At 37.7% G+C, this 14,582-nt stretch overlaps 1 protein-coding gene across 2 annotated transcripts in view; it reads left to right on the forward strand.

Annotated features, from left to right (window-relative positions):
- Positions 1-14,582, forward strand: part of ABAT (4-aminobutyrate aminotransferase) — a 1,409,217-nt gene that overhangs the window by 550,937 nt on the left and 843,698 nt on the right. The window contains exon 1 of one of the 2 annotated variants that reach the window (XM_044089601.1): positions 9,592-9,611. The exons of the other annotated variant lie outside the window; for it this stretch is intronic. The gene's annotated coding sequence lies outside the window, so the exon portion shown is untranslated. Of the gene's footprint in view, positions 1-9,591; positions 9,612-14,582 lie in introns of those variants that run through there. 2 annotated transcript variants of the gene reach the window in all.

A 14,582-nucleotide genomic window follows, 5' to 3' on the forward strand; every position in this document is an offset into this window, starting at 1 on the left:
TCCTAACAAAAAATAACCTTTTTCAAACACGAGCCATTCTATATTTATTGCACATTTCAGACATTCATCTACTTTCCAAGACCATCTTTCTGTCACAAAACACAGTATTTTTGATGGTTCTAGTTATACCAGCTGTTATTTCTGGAATCTCCTGCTAGTCACCTTTAGTCAGAGCATTTGTATAAACACTGATTTCATCTGTAGCTTTATCCAAAAATTCTAGTAATGGAATTGTGATGGCCCTGCACTGGCCCAGTAATCAAGGAGCCCCAATACTCACCACTAACACCAGTGAGGGACGTACACATTAGGAGGATGACAAGTACACACACAGTAAAGTACGATTTCCCTTAAGAGTACACAGAGATTACAGTCAGTCTGGGACTGGTTTCTCCCGATCCCACATAATACAGCCCACGGGCACAGCTGTAGTATTAAGATCTCAGCTGAGGGGTCAAGCCAAGACCTCCAGCACCCCCTGTGTCCAACCAGTGCTTCATGTCCCTGCCCAAGTAGCTGACACACACACACACACTTTGAGATTTGATTTATATACAAGCACACATACACTCCTGGGGAAGGCTGGCACAGGTTTACTATCTATGCCCCCTTCTGCCCAGACTACAAGGTATTTATCCCTGCCACCAACCCCTACTTATCGGCTACTATAAGGCCCTTACAAGGGTGTCCAATCCTACTGTGTAATGTTACTATTATCCAAATGGTGGTTTTGACCAAGACTTGCAAGGCTATTTAGGAGTGGCCTGTACAGTGTCACCAAATACATATGCAAGAACTAAGAACTTAAATATGTCTCACAAATATTAGCCACAAAGATAGGTTTAAATATATTTAATAATAAATAATAAAAGAGCACGACAATACCCAATCAACACAGTTACTTCAGAGTTCAGAATCACAGGAAATATTTTAAAACAACATTGCAGGACAGTCTCAAATAAATACAGAAAATATCTAAACTAATCTTTACTATATTTCTTTCTGTATCTAAAAGATACCATGCCGTAATTGACTTAATTACAGAGCAAGGCAAATGCAGATGAGTGGATGTTCTTGCTAAGTCCAAGACAAAACACAAAATGCAGAGTCTCTCTCTGAGAGAGTTCTTAAATCAATATCAAATATTACTGCTGGGTGAGCTTGGATGACATCACTTTTTGTCACCTTACTTTAGTTCCCAAGCTAAACTAGAAACTAACATCTCTGTGTTAAAAATACATATCTCTCAGGTGTAAAGCTGCTAGGAAGTCATAAAGCAATAAAGCACTTCTACATTTTAGACCTAGTAATTACTTCTCTCCAAGACAATAGAAAAACCTCCAGCTCTAGACATTGTGTTTAGTTCATTGAAACAGAGATAACACAATCGTAAAAAATTTCAACTTATTTTCTTAAAGTCTTGTAAGTTAATCTTCTGTGTTCCAGCAGGGTATGTGGTTACATTCCTGAAACTCAGTACATAACCCACAGTTCTGTATAAATCATATCAATATTCAAAAATGACAAACAGTTATTTACAAAATTCCAGATAGCTGGGCCGGCAGTGTCACAGGAATACTTAAGAGTCTGTTTTAACATAGTTCTTAAAAACTCTATATTCCATTTGATAGTCAAGGGATAATAGTATTATGGCCTTTCTCTGAATTCTAGATGCAGCCATTGTAGGTGAGCAAAAAAAAAAAAAAAAAAAACAGCTTGTGTTCCTTAGGGTTTACTATCAAAAAAAGTTGAAAATAAAAAAAAATCTACTTACTTGATTGAATTGACATTCTGAATTTAGCAATGTCACTTTTACATAATGTCAAAAATCATCACCTCGACTTCTGTAGTCCATCAAATTTGGAATGTCAGGAGGTGACATCAAACCCTCAGTCACTGGTGCTGAAGCTGACATACGAATTGTACAGCTACAGCACAAACGTTTACAGTTTTTGCACCCTCCATGTGGGGAGTTGTGTCCCCCACACCCCCTGCAAATTATATATTCCAACTCTGAGATTGCACTACAGTGAGGAAGAGGGTAACTTTCCTGATACCTACTGTAGTGCGATCTGTTATCAGAATGTCAAATGCACATTATCGAATGTGCACTACCATTCGCTAATGTGCATTCGAACATTTTCAGAATGGCATTATGGAAACTGGAAAAGATGCATTTTTCAATTCCAGTTTTGCATACGTGCCATTCCACATTTTTATAGTAAACAATTCCATAGATAGACAACATAAATATTGGTTTTCTACATAAAATAAAGGAAAACCTAACAAAACCCTTACTAATTATATTTAAATAAGATATTAGCATATTAACATGGCCCTGACCTTTGGTGGCAAGCTGTAGTGGTACCATTTCAAAAAAAGAATGGGGTACCACAGAGCTAAATAGCCTTATCTATCAAAATTACCAGTATTCTGTGTTAAGTCAAGGTAAGATTCATGATGCAACTTATCTAAAATGACATATGAAACATGTCTCTGTTGGATATGAACAGTATGGATTTGTATTTGAGAGATCTTGCTTTCTGAATAATGTGCCATTCTATAAAGGGACTACAACAGCACTTGATAAAAGGCTGATGGTGCACACTGTTTAGCTTGACTTTGCTAAAACCATTGACACTATTTCACACCAAGGAATAATTGACAAATTAAATGTGGGTAAAAGGCTAGTTATCCGAGAGGATTTGACAATTCAGGGTGGGGGAGTTACCTGTCAGTCCCTTCTGGGGTTACCATTGGTGTCCCATGGGGCTCTGTACTGGGCCACTTATTTTTGGACTATTCTTCCCATATATAAAAGTGGTAAATAGATTGTGAATAACAGAATATTTTGATTGCAAACTGAGTAACATCATCACGTTGCTTGCATTGCGTCAGTAAATGATCCTGAAGTTTTCCATGATATTCTACAAAAATAAACACCTGATCAATTAATGTCAGCAAATGTGGCATCTTAGCACTTGTTATTATGAATACAAACTAAGCAGTCAAATTATAATAAAAGAAACAAGAAAGCATCATTAAAGACTCAGGGACAATAGCAGAAGACAATTTAAACTTTGACCAGTTTTCTTTACCAAAGTCAGAAGAGTGTGACCTTCTGTAACCCAGCTGTAGAGGGCATTTTTTATTTATTTATTACTGTTTGTTTACCGGGAAAGTCAGAATGGGCACAGGTGCCCTTTTTCAGTGGAGACCCGGTAGAAAAGCTCCAAGGTAACAAAATTAAAGTAATCAGTCTTTACAGTAACATCTTTTATAATACAGTTTGTCATGCAACTATTGCATTGAGAATTTACAGTTAAAAGAGTGTGGTATAAGGTAGGAAAGAATAGTTTAAAAAGTAGATTAGAGTGTGATATTAGAGTGGGTAAGCAAATTGAAGTGTTAATAGAGAAGCAGTGATGGAAAAGTAAGTTGGTTGTGCTAATTAGAAGTAGGTGTAGTAGTTTAAGTACTTCAATAAAGTGAAGTATTAGAAGGAGATAAGCAGGTTATGTGATTTAGTTCTTTAAATGGAGGTATAAGAAGGTGAGCAAAGAATGTCTGGAGAAGCTGTGTCCCAGATGAGGAGCAGGGACAAAGCCAGGAGGAAGAGACAAGTAATGGTTTGAAAAGATGAGGGTGTGAAATAGACTTGATTGATATTTGAATTATGTTCATAGTTTAGTACTAGGCTAATTGCCCTTATGGACCATTTTAAGCCTAGCCAGTTACCCCAAGTGAGAATCAAACCTTGCACCTTGTGTCTGTAAGGTGAACACCTTAACCATTATGCCAACCTCCCCCCCAACTCCAAGTTCTATCCACATTATTAGAACAGTGACTGACCGCAGCAGCCCTGTGTGTTTTTTTAGATGTTAAGCAGTTGTTTATCATTTGACTTCAAGGGACAGTTTGGTAGATAGTACTGGAGTATGGGGATAATTGCTGGGCAGGCAAATGGGGTATAGATAATTGTGTGGGTTAAGATGAGCTGGGTATAAGACAGGTGGTGAGAAAGCTAAGCCAGTTAAGTGTTTTTAGTGGTAAGTAGTGGTGGGTCTAGTATGTTTTTCTGCAAGCACATCTGGCAACCTTGATGTAGCATTGTTCAAGTTTAGAACTAAGTGAAACTTGTAGATTGGTCATGATAGGGGCACCATACAGAAGAGAGGGTAAGTGGTAAGTGATGGCTAGAGTTACCATGGCAGAGTCTGTAAAGAACATCTTTACTCTATGAAGGGTACCTAATATTTGATGGGTTTTCTTGATAGTGTCTTGGATATGTAAATCAAGTTTGATTGGCATTGATTGTCTTGCCAAGTAGTTTTATATGTGAGGTAACTTCAGTCATGGTATTATTTAAGGAATACAGTTTAAAGTTTTTTTCATGGAGATGGGATTTTGGGAAAATAGAGAAGTAATTTAGTTTTCTGGGACTTAGTAGAAGGTTATTAACTCTGGTGAAAGTTGGCTACAGGATCTGAAGTCCATATTAGGGTAGAATCATCAGTGTATTTGGAAGAGGGCAGCTTGTTGAGAGGATTTATGTAGAATGTCAGTGAATATATTGAAGAGTAGAGGGGTTGGTGTAGTGGCAGAGTGATCAGTTCTGCTACCTGAGAGGACTTGCTTCTCCAGTTCAGTTTTTGTCTGGGGTGCAGTCTGTGAAGAGTCTGCATATCATCCTTGTATCTGTTTGGGCTTTGGCTTCCTTCCACATCCCAAAGATCAATAAGTGAATTGATATTCCTTGTGTGTGTGTGTGTGTGTGTGTGTGTGTGTGTGTGTGTGTGTGTGTGTGTGTGTGTGTGTGTGTGTGTGTGTATGCTCCCTTGCAACTATCTAATGCCTGTAATGGATAATGTGTGTTTTTACTGATGAATGAGTTAATGAATAGATGAATTATTAAATGTCTCATTACTCCTGAGAGATCATTGTACCACTTTAGACCAGACGTGACCTATAATCGAATGCAGTACTTCATCTTATGGCCTTCAAACAAGCTACTTACTTTAAACTCATTCAATGCAATGGGCCCACAAATATAATTTGTTTCCTTGTTACGCAGGTGTCTGCTGCTAGTTTCCTCAAACGAAGCTTGTCTTTCATATTTTACTACAATTATAAGCAAATAGAATTTTAGCTTTGCCATTCATACTGTAGCCATTACTTCACCCAACACAGACAAGCTGTCATCTTTTTTATGTTTTAAGATACACAGTCATATTCTGTAAGCTTTTCTTAAGAAATAGTGAATTAAATATTCTTTGAAATGTAATAAAACATGCCCTATGGCTTCCTCCATGTCCTTTTGTTTTAGCATTTATAAAAAAAGGTAATCACATATGGATATGTTCTGACTCACTAACAGTAATCACAACATGCAAAGTCCACTTGGGACAATTTGCTGGTTGAGTATCACTGTATGATTAACAGAGTCAAGTACCCCTATACACACAGAACACATACTTATGCGTATGTATTCTGCTTAATTAACAAAGACTACATAAATGACAAGTATGAATGTTGGCTAAATAGTTCCAGCAGATGAATTACTAATGCCAGCATTCCATGTTGGGTAATAAGCCACTGTACTTAGAGGAATAGAGGTGTGAGACAAAACTGAGCACCTGTTTTTTATTTATTTATTTTTGTTTTGTTTTGTTTTGTTTTTTGTTTTTCATTTTCTTCCTATTTCATTAGTTTCTTAACCAAAGATGCAAGTGTCTTTTTTTCAGGGACAGTCTGGAAACATTATCAGAGTAAGTAACTTGCTCAGGCCCGGTGTCACATAGTGTAAGAATGGAGTATGAGGAACAAAACCCCATGACCTTTTTTTAGCAGCTCATAATCTTAACCTTCTGTGCTAAATCGACAAGCCAGATAACTGCTTTTCATCACTGTTTGGAGAGATGTTGTTAAAACTGGTATGACTGGGGAGTAGAAGAGGTTACAGGTTAATACCATTGTCTTTAGTGAAGGAATCACACAAAAGAAAGCACAATACACACTGCCTCATAGTTGGTTTAATTTCTCCAAATGCTTAGATTTTTTACATACTCCATTCTTAAGTCAGGGAGTAATTAAAGTTCACGAAATCATTATTGTATGAGTCTTGGATGTTACCCAAGAATGCTGCTCTCGGCATTTTCAGTGTACCGAAATTGCCTCCTGCAGTTCATATGAGGTTACGTGAATGGTAGGATATTTAAGTACAACTGTAAACTCTCATTAAGCCTGTCACTCGTGCTGCTTCTTTTGGAGGTGTCTGGGTATGTTTCTTCCACATTGCTCTCATTTCTGCTTGCAAAGCCTGGTATTTATGACTGTATCATTCTGTACATAAGACAGAATATTGCTGGGTCTAGTAATTTCAGTGATCAATGCTACTTTTTTCTTTTTTCTGGAACTAAGATGTCCGGTTTTCTTGCATCTACCTTTTGAACTGTTGGTAATGAGTGATCTACAATGCTTTGTGGTTCACGTTTCCATTGCTTCTAAGCTACTTCTGTATTATAGTCTTGCCACAGTGTTGTGTTTCAGTGTACAGTCCCTCAGCCATGAGTGTATCATACCTAGCAATGAGATGTGCAACTGTTTCCCATTTTTCTCTGAAAGTCAGGCCCCATATATACCCTTCCAGGGGGCTTTACTGGTGCACCCCATACTTAATATCATCCATTCTGTTGCTACCGTATCTTAGGGATAGGCCAAGTCTCAGCTTTTAGGACCTACTAGAAATTCTAGGGTAGAATAAATACTCATTTTGAAAAAGTATGGTTTTGAGCAGCTAGTACACACATTACTGGATGGATGCTGGTTCACATTGGTATTGACTAATTAGTGCCGTAACTGGTTACACACATTGGAGAAGACAAATATTACTTGCTGGATTAATGTTATTCTTGTTAGATTTCTGGAGAAGTGCCCTGGTATTCATATTCAAAGGGTGCAGATGTGTAAGTGCATAGTCGTCTATGTATAACACCGAGGACTGCTGTTTTTCATATGCATGCATCAAGGAAGTCCATAGAGATGTGTACAGCCTCATTCCCAGTATCTTAAATGGCATACAGGATCAAATGGAATTTATTAGGATACTGGATGCACCTGTGCTGGGAATACCAGAGTGTTTGTGTAGTTCGATACAGAGCTGCTGAGTAAGATGACTCATACCGTGTTGAACTTCGGGAGTTTGACTTATAATTGAATGAAAATAAATTAGGATTACAGTTTAGTGTTGAATATGATCATTAGTCCTTTGTATTTTTACATGCTAAATAAAGAGAATAAAGGCTAAGACCTTGTCTACATCTTTGTGTAGGAAGCCATTCTCAAAATAATCATCATTACTGGTCAGCAGTTGTCACTCTTGCCACAGATTCAAAGCATAACAAACTTGAATTTTTACAAGACTAAGAATTGTGCTGTTGCACAGGGTTATGGTTATCATGTACAGGATCTGCCAGCTAGATTTAAAGCTAGACATTAGAAAAGTGATGCCACTCAGGAGGTTATGAAAAAAGTAGAATATGTTGATATGACTGAACTATTACAGTATAAGGAATCGACATCTGTGAACAAATTTGATATGGGTTGTGTAACACTTTTCAGAAAAAGACTTCACTGTGGCCCATATGATTAAGAATCATCTAGTAACCCTGGTGCTAGATGTGTTAGCAGTGAACAATTGGCATGAGTGTCCACAACTCAGCCATCCTGGTGAGAGGGAAGCAGTCAGGCCCACCACATTTATGACACCTGGGGAGACAGGGTGTGACAGCAGGTGTTACACAAGGCTGAGAACAGGTGCTCATCAAGTGGTATACTTGTATGTTGCAGCCAGCGTTGGACACTTGCCAAGAAATGAGGCCAGAGGATTTGAAATATAGCAGTATCACTTCTACTGGTTTCCATGGGGTTCTGGCTGTAAGGAGAGAAAAGTCTGTATGATTGCTGGAGAGTGTGTGTGTGTGTGTGTGTGTGTGTGTGTGTGTAACTAGCAGCCCTGTACTCAGGCATATGGTTTCAGAAACAGTAGAAGAATTTGACTATCCATGAGAAAGAGAAAAAAAAGTTACACAATTCAAGTGAGAAAGACAGAGTGCAAGTCATTAGTTTAACATTAGCAGCTTGAAGGGTTACACACAAAGTGAGTGGGTGGATAGACATTATCTTCCATCAAAATCTGTTTCTTTGCTTGCTTCATAAAAACAAGTGCTTCTATTCCTAGAGCATGAAGAAACTATCTGAGATGTCTTTAGCCTGAAAACATGCAAATACAGAAAAATGCCAAACAAATGTGTAATGCATATGACTTCTAAAGTACTGCAATGTGTAATGCATATGACTTCTAAAGTACTGCAAAAAAAAAAAAAAAGAAGTGGTTTTGTTTGCACTTTGAATGACCTTCCTGTGGTGTGTGTTATTTTAAATATTTGCCTATTGCAGACAATGTAGAAAAGGAAGCTGAAGTGAAGTACATTATGCCTTTTAAAGAAACACAGCATGGCATTTTTATTAAAAATACTTTTGACTTATGAAAGCTTATCTTTTCAAATAAACCTATGCCAGTTTTAATATCTGTACATATCTCAGTTATGGAAAGACCCAAATCTTAAATTAGGAAGAATTACTGTACTGATGTTCATTATCATGTCAGTCATGTTTCATTCAGGCAAGAATGCACATAGCATATACTTAGTTTGACAGCAGATATTAACTACCTGATTGACACAGTCTGTCATTTCCTTGCCATCTAGTGAAGTTGTAAATCATAATTAAAAAACATGTTCATATTCTGCTTTCTCTTGCTATAATTGTTATGCATTTGCACCATATAGCCATAAATGTTGCCTTTGATGAAGGTCGTACAGACTTTTCAGAAAGGGTGTTCTGTATGCATCACACCCTTAGTGACAAAAAGAAAAACAAAATGCCCGTTGTGTAAAAAGTTGTCATAAGAAGGAAGCTTGCAGAATAAATAACTAACGTGCAAGGCTTCCAAGTTTGCTCAGCTGTTCTCAGAAGAAGCTTTGTTAATCTGTGAATGACCTTCCTTTGGCATGCACAAATATAGATTTCAGCGTACAGTGCAGAGACGTATTAGGTTATCTGGTCCTGGGCAGTTCCCTTCTAGGTTACAGCCCCTCAGAAAAGATGTTCCCAAAGTTGAAGAACCAACCCCCCCCCCAAAAAAAAAAAACAATTCTGAACTGCAACTATAGCAAGCTTCTTGTTGCAGTTGCACTAACATGCTGACTTCCTACTACAACCACAAAGGGACTGCCATTCTTTAAAGAATCCACAATATCGTGTGCAGAGACTTAAATGGATGCCGGTACTGCACTCTCACCCCATTGGCAACTGTTGATATCGCCCACTAACAGCTTGTGCCTTGGGCCACTGCCACTCTTACCCAACACTAGTTACTGCTCTGCTACAGTGCGTGTGGACTTGATTCAGGGAAGTGGAATGAACAACATCTGCATGCGGGTAGGAGAATATGGACGTGGGCGGTTATATTAGTATCCTTGTTTAACTGCTACAGGTTAGTGATGGCTGCCATGTTGTACTTGCATACAGCATTATCACAACGACCATAGGTAAGTACATCTACCAAAACATGCAATATTTTTGTAGCATTATTGCAATGAGCATAGGTATTTACATCTGCCAAAACATGCATAAATGGACATGCAGGAGTCAGTGGAACTGAAATGATGAAAGAGAGTCTCTGTATGCTTACCTGTCATCAACATTCAGCAATCTAAAAAACTAATGGCTGACCAAGCACTGATATGTACAAAAGGGTACAAAATACAAACTAGAATATGAGTGTAAAGAATATTTCTACAATCAAATACAAAATGTCGAGTTCTTGAAATGCTAAAAGCTTAAGTAGTAAAATATATGTGATGCTGTAATATTGTGAAATAAAAGGACATAAATGAAAATATTAAATGCAATAAAAATGCAGTTTAATAAAACATACAATGTAGGGGACAGAGACTCTTGTATGTACGACCTGCCTGCTTCATATGTTTACTAACTCCACTGCTAACACTAATGTTTGCAGTAAATTCGATCCCTTTCTGTATTATGTTTATTTTCTGTTTTATCTCCTTAATGAAAAGTCATTATATTTATAGAGCCTAGTGTTGTGGGTGACACAGCACCCACACAGGGGTACACTGGAGTAAATGAGCTGCTTTATATGCTTTATTTGTTGTGGCTTATTTCATAATAATTTAACATTGTAATAGAATACTTCACTTTTCTTTTTTTTGATAATTCCACATTTTAAATGTGATTTTATGGTACTCTTTGTACAGATATTCTGTCGTATAGCTAGCAAAACAAGGTTAATTGTAAGTAGTAGTAATAATATGGGGTATAATTAACCCAATATTATAGCAAAACAAATGTAATTGTTTAAATGATCAGCTTTTTTATATCTTGGTCATCCTCCAATGCATAAGGAAACAGTTTAAAAATAAAATATTGTGGTATAACACAGCACCTGGAACTCACTTTTGCCAAAACTGTACAACCCCTGCAGTGTCAAACTACTTACCTGGGACGCTGTACTGTACACAACTCTGCCTGGATGGATTGTTCTCCTATAATATCTAAGTAGCCGTAACACAATCTATGTTGTTACCTTGTCCTATGGCAGCAAATAAGTGACAAAGCAAGCCCAGTATAACCTGGAATCACTTCTGCTTATATTATGTGAGCCAGATGTGCAGCGTTTGTACCACAGAGGATTCACCCTTCCTGAATTTGAATAAAAGCTAAATTAACTTCTGCAAGTTACAGTTGATCTTCTGTGCTGAGGACATAAATACCTTTACTTGAGATCATGTCCATCTTTTTATAAGGTAGGTAAACACACACATATACATTTCAACAAGGAAACTCTCATTTCAAAACCAAATTTATTCTTTATCTTTATAGGACCAGACTTGTAGTATGCTTGAAGATTCAGAGTTCAGCCACCATGTGTCCCATGACCTGGATCTGTAAACAAATATTGGCTACCTGTTGTGTAATAAGTAGATCCTGCTGTAGGTGCTCCACACCAGGTGGACAGGCTGGTCCTCTCTGGGACTAACAAGTAAAAAGAAAAGGAAAAGCCTTTTTATTCAGAGTAATTCATTGTTGTAGTCCTATAGTTATTTTACAGGTGGACATATAGCCAGAGTAGAATGCATTTGTTTTCAGAATTAAGTAATAAAACAAGAAGAAATCCTTCTTTGAGCTTTAAATTCAACGGTTTATTAAAGTAATGAGTACTTTTGTCCATCAGACTTCATTAGATACAATTTTTTTTTCTGGAAGAATACAACAGTGGATCCCTTCGACCAAAAAGGCTTTTCCATGTCCTGGATCTGTATGGCATACGAGTTACACAGCAGCCTTGCACGTCTTTAAGGACCCCACTTCTTGAATTCCTCAACTCTAAATGACACTGTTACTGTGGCACAACATATTCTCATCACGTTTGGAACATTATATATTAAATACCTGCCTAGCATAACCTAACAAATTCTGTTTTATTTAAGTGCCATATGATAAAAATGAACACAATATAAAACATGTAACAAATTAGGCATGACACAGGCAATGAATGAACAGAATGGTGAAAAACTGAAGCTACATCGAAATTACTGTTGGTGATGGCTGGATACAGGGCCAGATTAAGACTGACCAGCATTTTAGACTCCCTTAACCACTGGAGAAGGAGGTTCTAGAAGTATGGTGCCAGATAAGAGAATGAGTGCACGCACAATGCTTAAATTTATAGGAACTTCCTTTAAGCGTAGGGTGGAACAATGAACAGGCCTAGCCAAGTTATAAAAAAATCAAGGACTTCTCAGGCAAGTGGACCAAAAGCCCCTTGGATTAAATATATTAACATTAAGACATTTGAAAGAAAGAAGCTTTGGTCTGCTTCAGCTTCAGCTATTACTAGTTTGATTTTTTTTGTTTGCTCTAGATCTTGCCTTTGTTAAGCAGTATGTTGATGGTTTAACTGCTTATTATAATGTTGTTGGTAACTTTTACAATTTAAAGTAGTTGGCTTGCTTTACAGTTGCTGTTGTGTAAGAACCTGATGGTTTTCAGTTTTGCTGATGTACATTTGTTTACATCTTTTAGGATACAGGTGACAAGGCCTTGATGAATAGCTCTTTGCTAAATAATTTAGATTTGTAAGTTTTGTATACTTATTTTCTGGTTTACAATTAATGTAGTTAAACCAAAGAAGGGCAAAGTGTGCTGGATCAGCCACAGCTGAGATAAGTTTGGTTTTCTGCCCTTGGTCTTTTTAAGCCAAACTTATTAACATTTGAAGTAAGTTTGGTAACTAACATTGTTAGGCTTGCATCTTATGTTTCTTAGTTTGTTTTATAACTGGTTACAGCTGTGTAAAAACTTGGATGTTTTTTCAGTTTAGAGAGTTACAGCTTTTAACAAGTAATGCTTTGTAGTTCAGATTTTGGGGTCCTGCTGAATAACCATCGTACACTAATTTAGATATGTAGGTATTATAGGTTTATTTTATGAGTTATACTTACTGTACAGCTGGAAACAAAATATATTATTTAGACCTTTAGATCCTTTTCATAGATAGTTGCAAATTCATACATCAGTAAGTCAGCTGGAGTAGTGATCACTGTTTAACCCTTAGAGGTTATTGCAGCTGAAAAATACGTGGGCCAATAAGATTGAATTTTGTTTTTGAAAGTCACAATGAAAACATTCATATTTGTTATTAGTTCTATTTATGCTCATTTTAATGAGTATCTCCAATTTCTAAACACCCTTCAAGAAGCCCTTATACAACAAAAGTCAGATAGTATATACTTGCTGGAGATTTTCGAGTTCGATTATCTGGTAAAATGAAAAACAATGGTTATAAATATGAATTACTTAATTTTCATTGGTGTGACATTCACCTTGGATACCTTGGGATATTTTAATATATTCTTCAATTTAAGGTTTCTATGGATTTAAAGATCTTATGATATCGATGCTAGCTCAGTTTTGTAGTAATCTTTATATGTGGCTGAAATTGAAAAATCAACAACTTTATACATTCTTTCAGGATTGTGGCAAATGTGGCTAATAATTTTAGATGATCTAAAGGGATGTTGGTCCAAGAATATTCATAGTAGAGCAACTCAAATGTTGATTGGTAAGCTAGTTTATGTTCTCCCTAAAATTAATTTTCATTGGTCAGAATTTCTATAAAAGCTTGGTTGGATTCCATTAAGTATTACTTCTTGGCTGTTTGACAGAATACATATTTTTTTGAAATCCTAGCTAAATCTCTGTTTGGAATAAATAGGTTCATAGGTTCATACTAGGCTATCTGCCCGAGGGCATTTATAAGCCTAGCCATAGTTTTGTGGCTTACGCCACCCCTTAGTTTGGAGAAACTATGCCCATTATTTAGCTGTGCCTCTGTCGAGCAGTGACACTGGGGTAACCCCTGGGGTGTATCTGCGATCTCCCATCCATTGGTCAAGATTCCTCTTGAACAAGGTCAGCGAGGTGCTCTGCCTCACATAAACCGGGATTTTGTTCCACAGCATAGGGAGTCTTTGGGTGATGAATCTATCCCTCCAGCACGTCCTATTAATAACCGTGTCGAGGTTTAAGTCACCCGCCCTTGTGGCTCTGAGGGATCTAGATTTTTTGAGATGAAGCATATTCATCAAATCTGGGTTTGACATGGCCTTGTATTGTCAGGCATAGGTCACCTCTGAGTAAGCGGTACGCAACTGAATATAACTGGAGTTCTTTCAGTCGTGCAGCATAAGACAGATTTTTGAGACCCTTTATCCTTTTGGTGAGGAACTTTGTGGCCTCTCCAGCTGCTGCAAGTGTCGGGTCAGATACATTCGAATGGGGCATTGTACTCGATCATTGGTCTGATGAGTGATGGGAGACTATGACTTCCCTTGATCTAGATGTGAATCCCTTCATGATAAGGTGGGCAATGTAGAAGGTCTTCCTAACTACTTTAGCAATATGAGTGTCGAATGAAAGGCTACTGTCAACCTGGGTTCCCAGGTCCCTAATAACTTCTTCTGTGTTCAGGGGATTGCCACCTATATGGTAGCTAGGGGTAACCTTATTTTTCCCGAAGGGTATGACTATGCATTTCTTGGCATTTAACTTGAGGCCATGGCTCTGGCACCAGTTATCCATTTCTGTGAGACCCTTCTGAAGGATATCTGTGTCGGATGTGTTCTCAACTACGGCCCTGTTTGCAGTCATCTGCGAACTTTGTCAGCCATAACCCTCCTGTGTTTGCTTGTACTTCAGAAAAGTAGATGCCAAACAAGAGTGGGCCCAGGACTGAGCCCTGTGGGACACCACTTGTGACAGGCTTAGAGTCTGACATGGCGCCAGCAACTCTGACCCTGTGGGTTCTGTCACTCAGCCAGTTTGCAACCCATCTTGTAATGTATGGGTTTACATTTAAGTTGATGAGTTTTTCAATGATACCCGAGTGGGGTATTGTATCGAAAGCCTTCGCCAGGTCTAGGTAGGCTGTATGGACT

This window comes from Protopterus annectens, chromosome 12.part0, assembly GCF_019279795.1.
Source record: "Protopterus annectens isolate FY-2018-M chromosome 12.part0, PAN1.0, whole genome shotgun sequence".
Classification (NCBI taxonomy): domain Eukaryota; kingdom Metazoa; phylum Chordata; order Ceratodontiformes; family Protopteridae; genus Protopterus; species Protopterus annectens.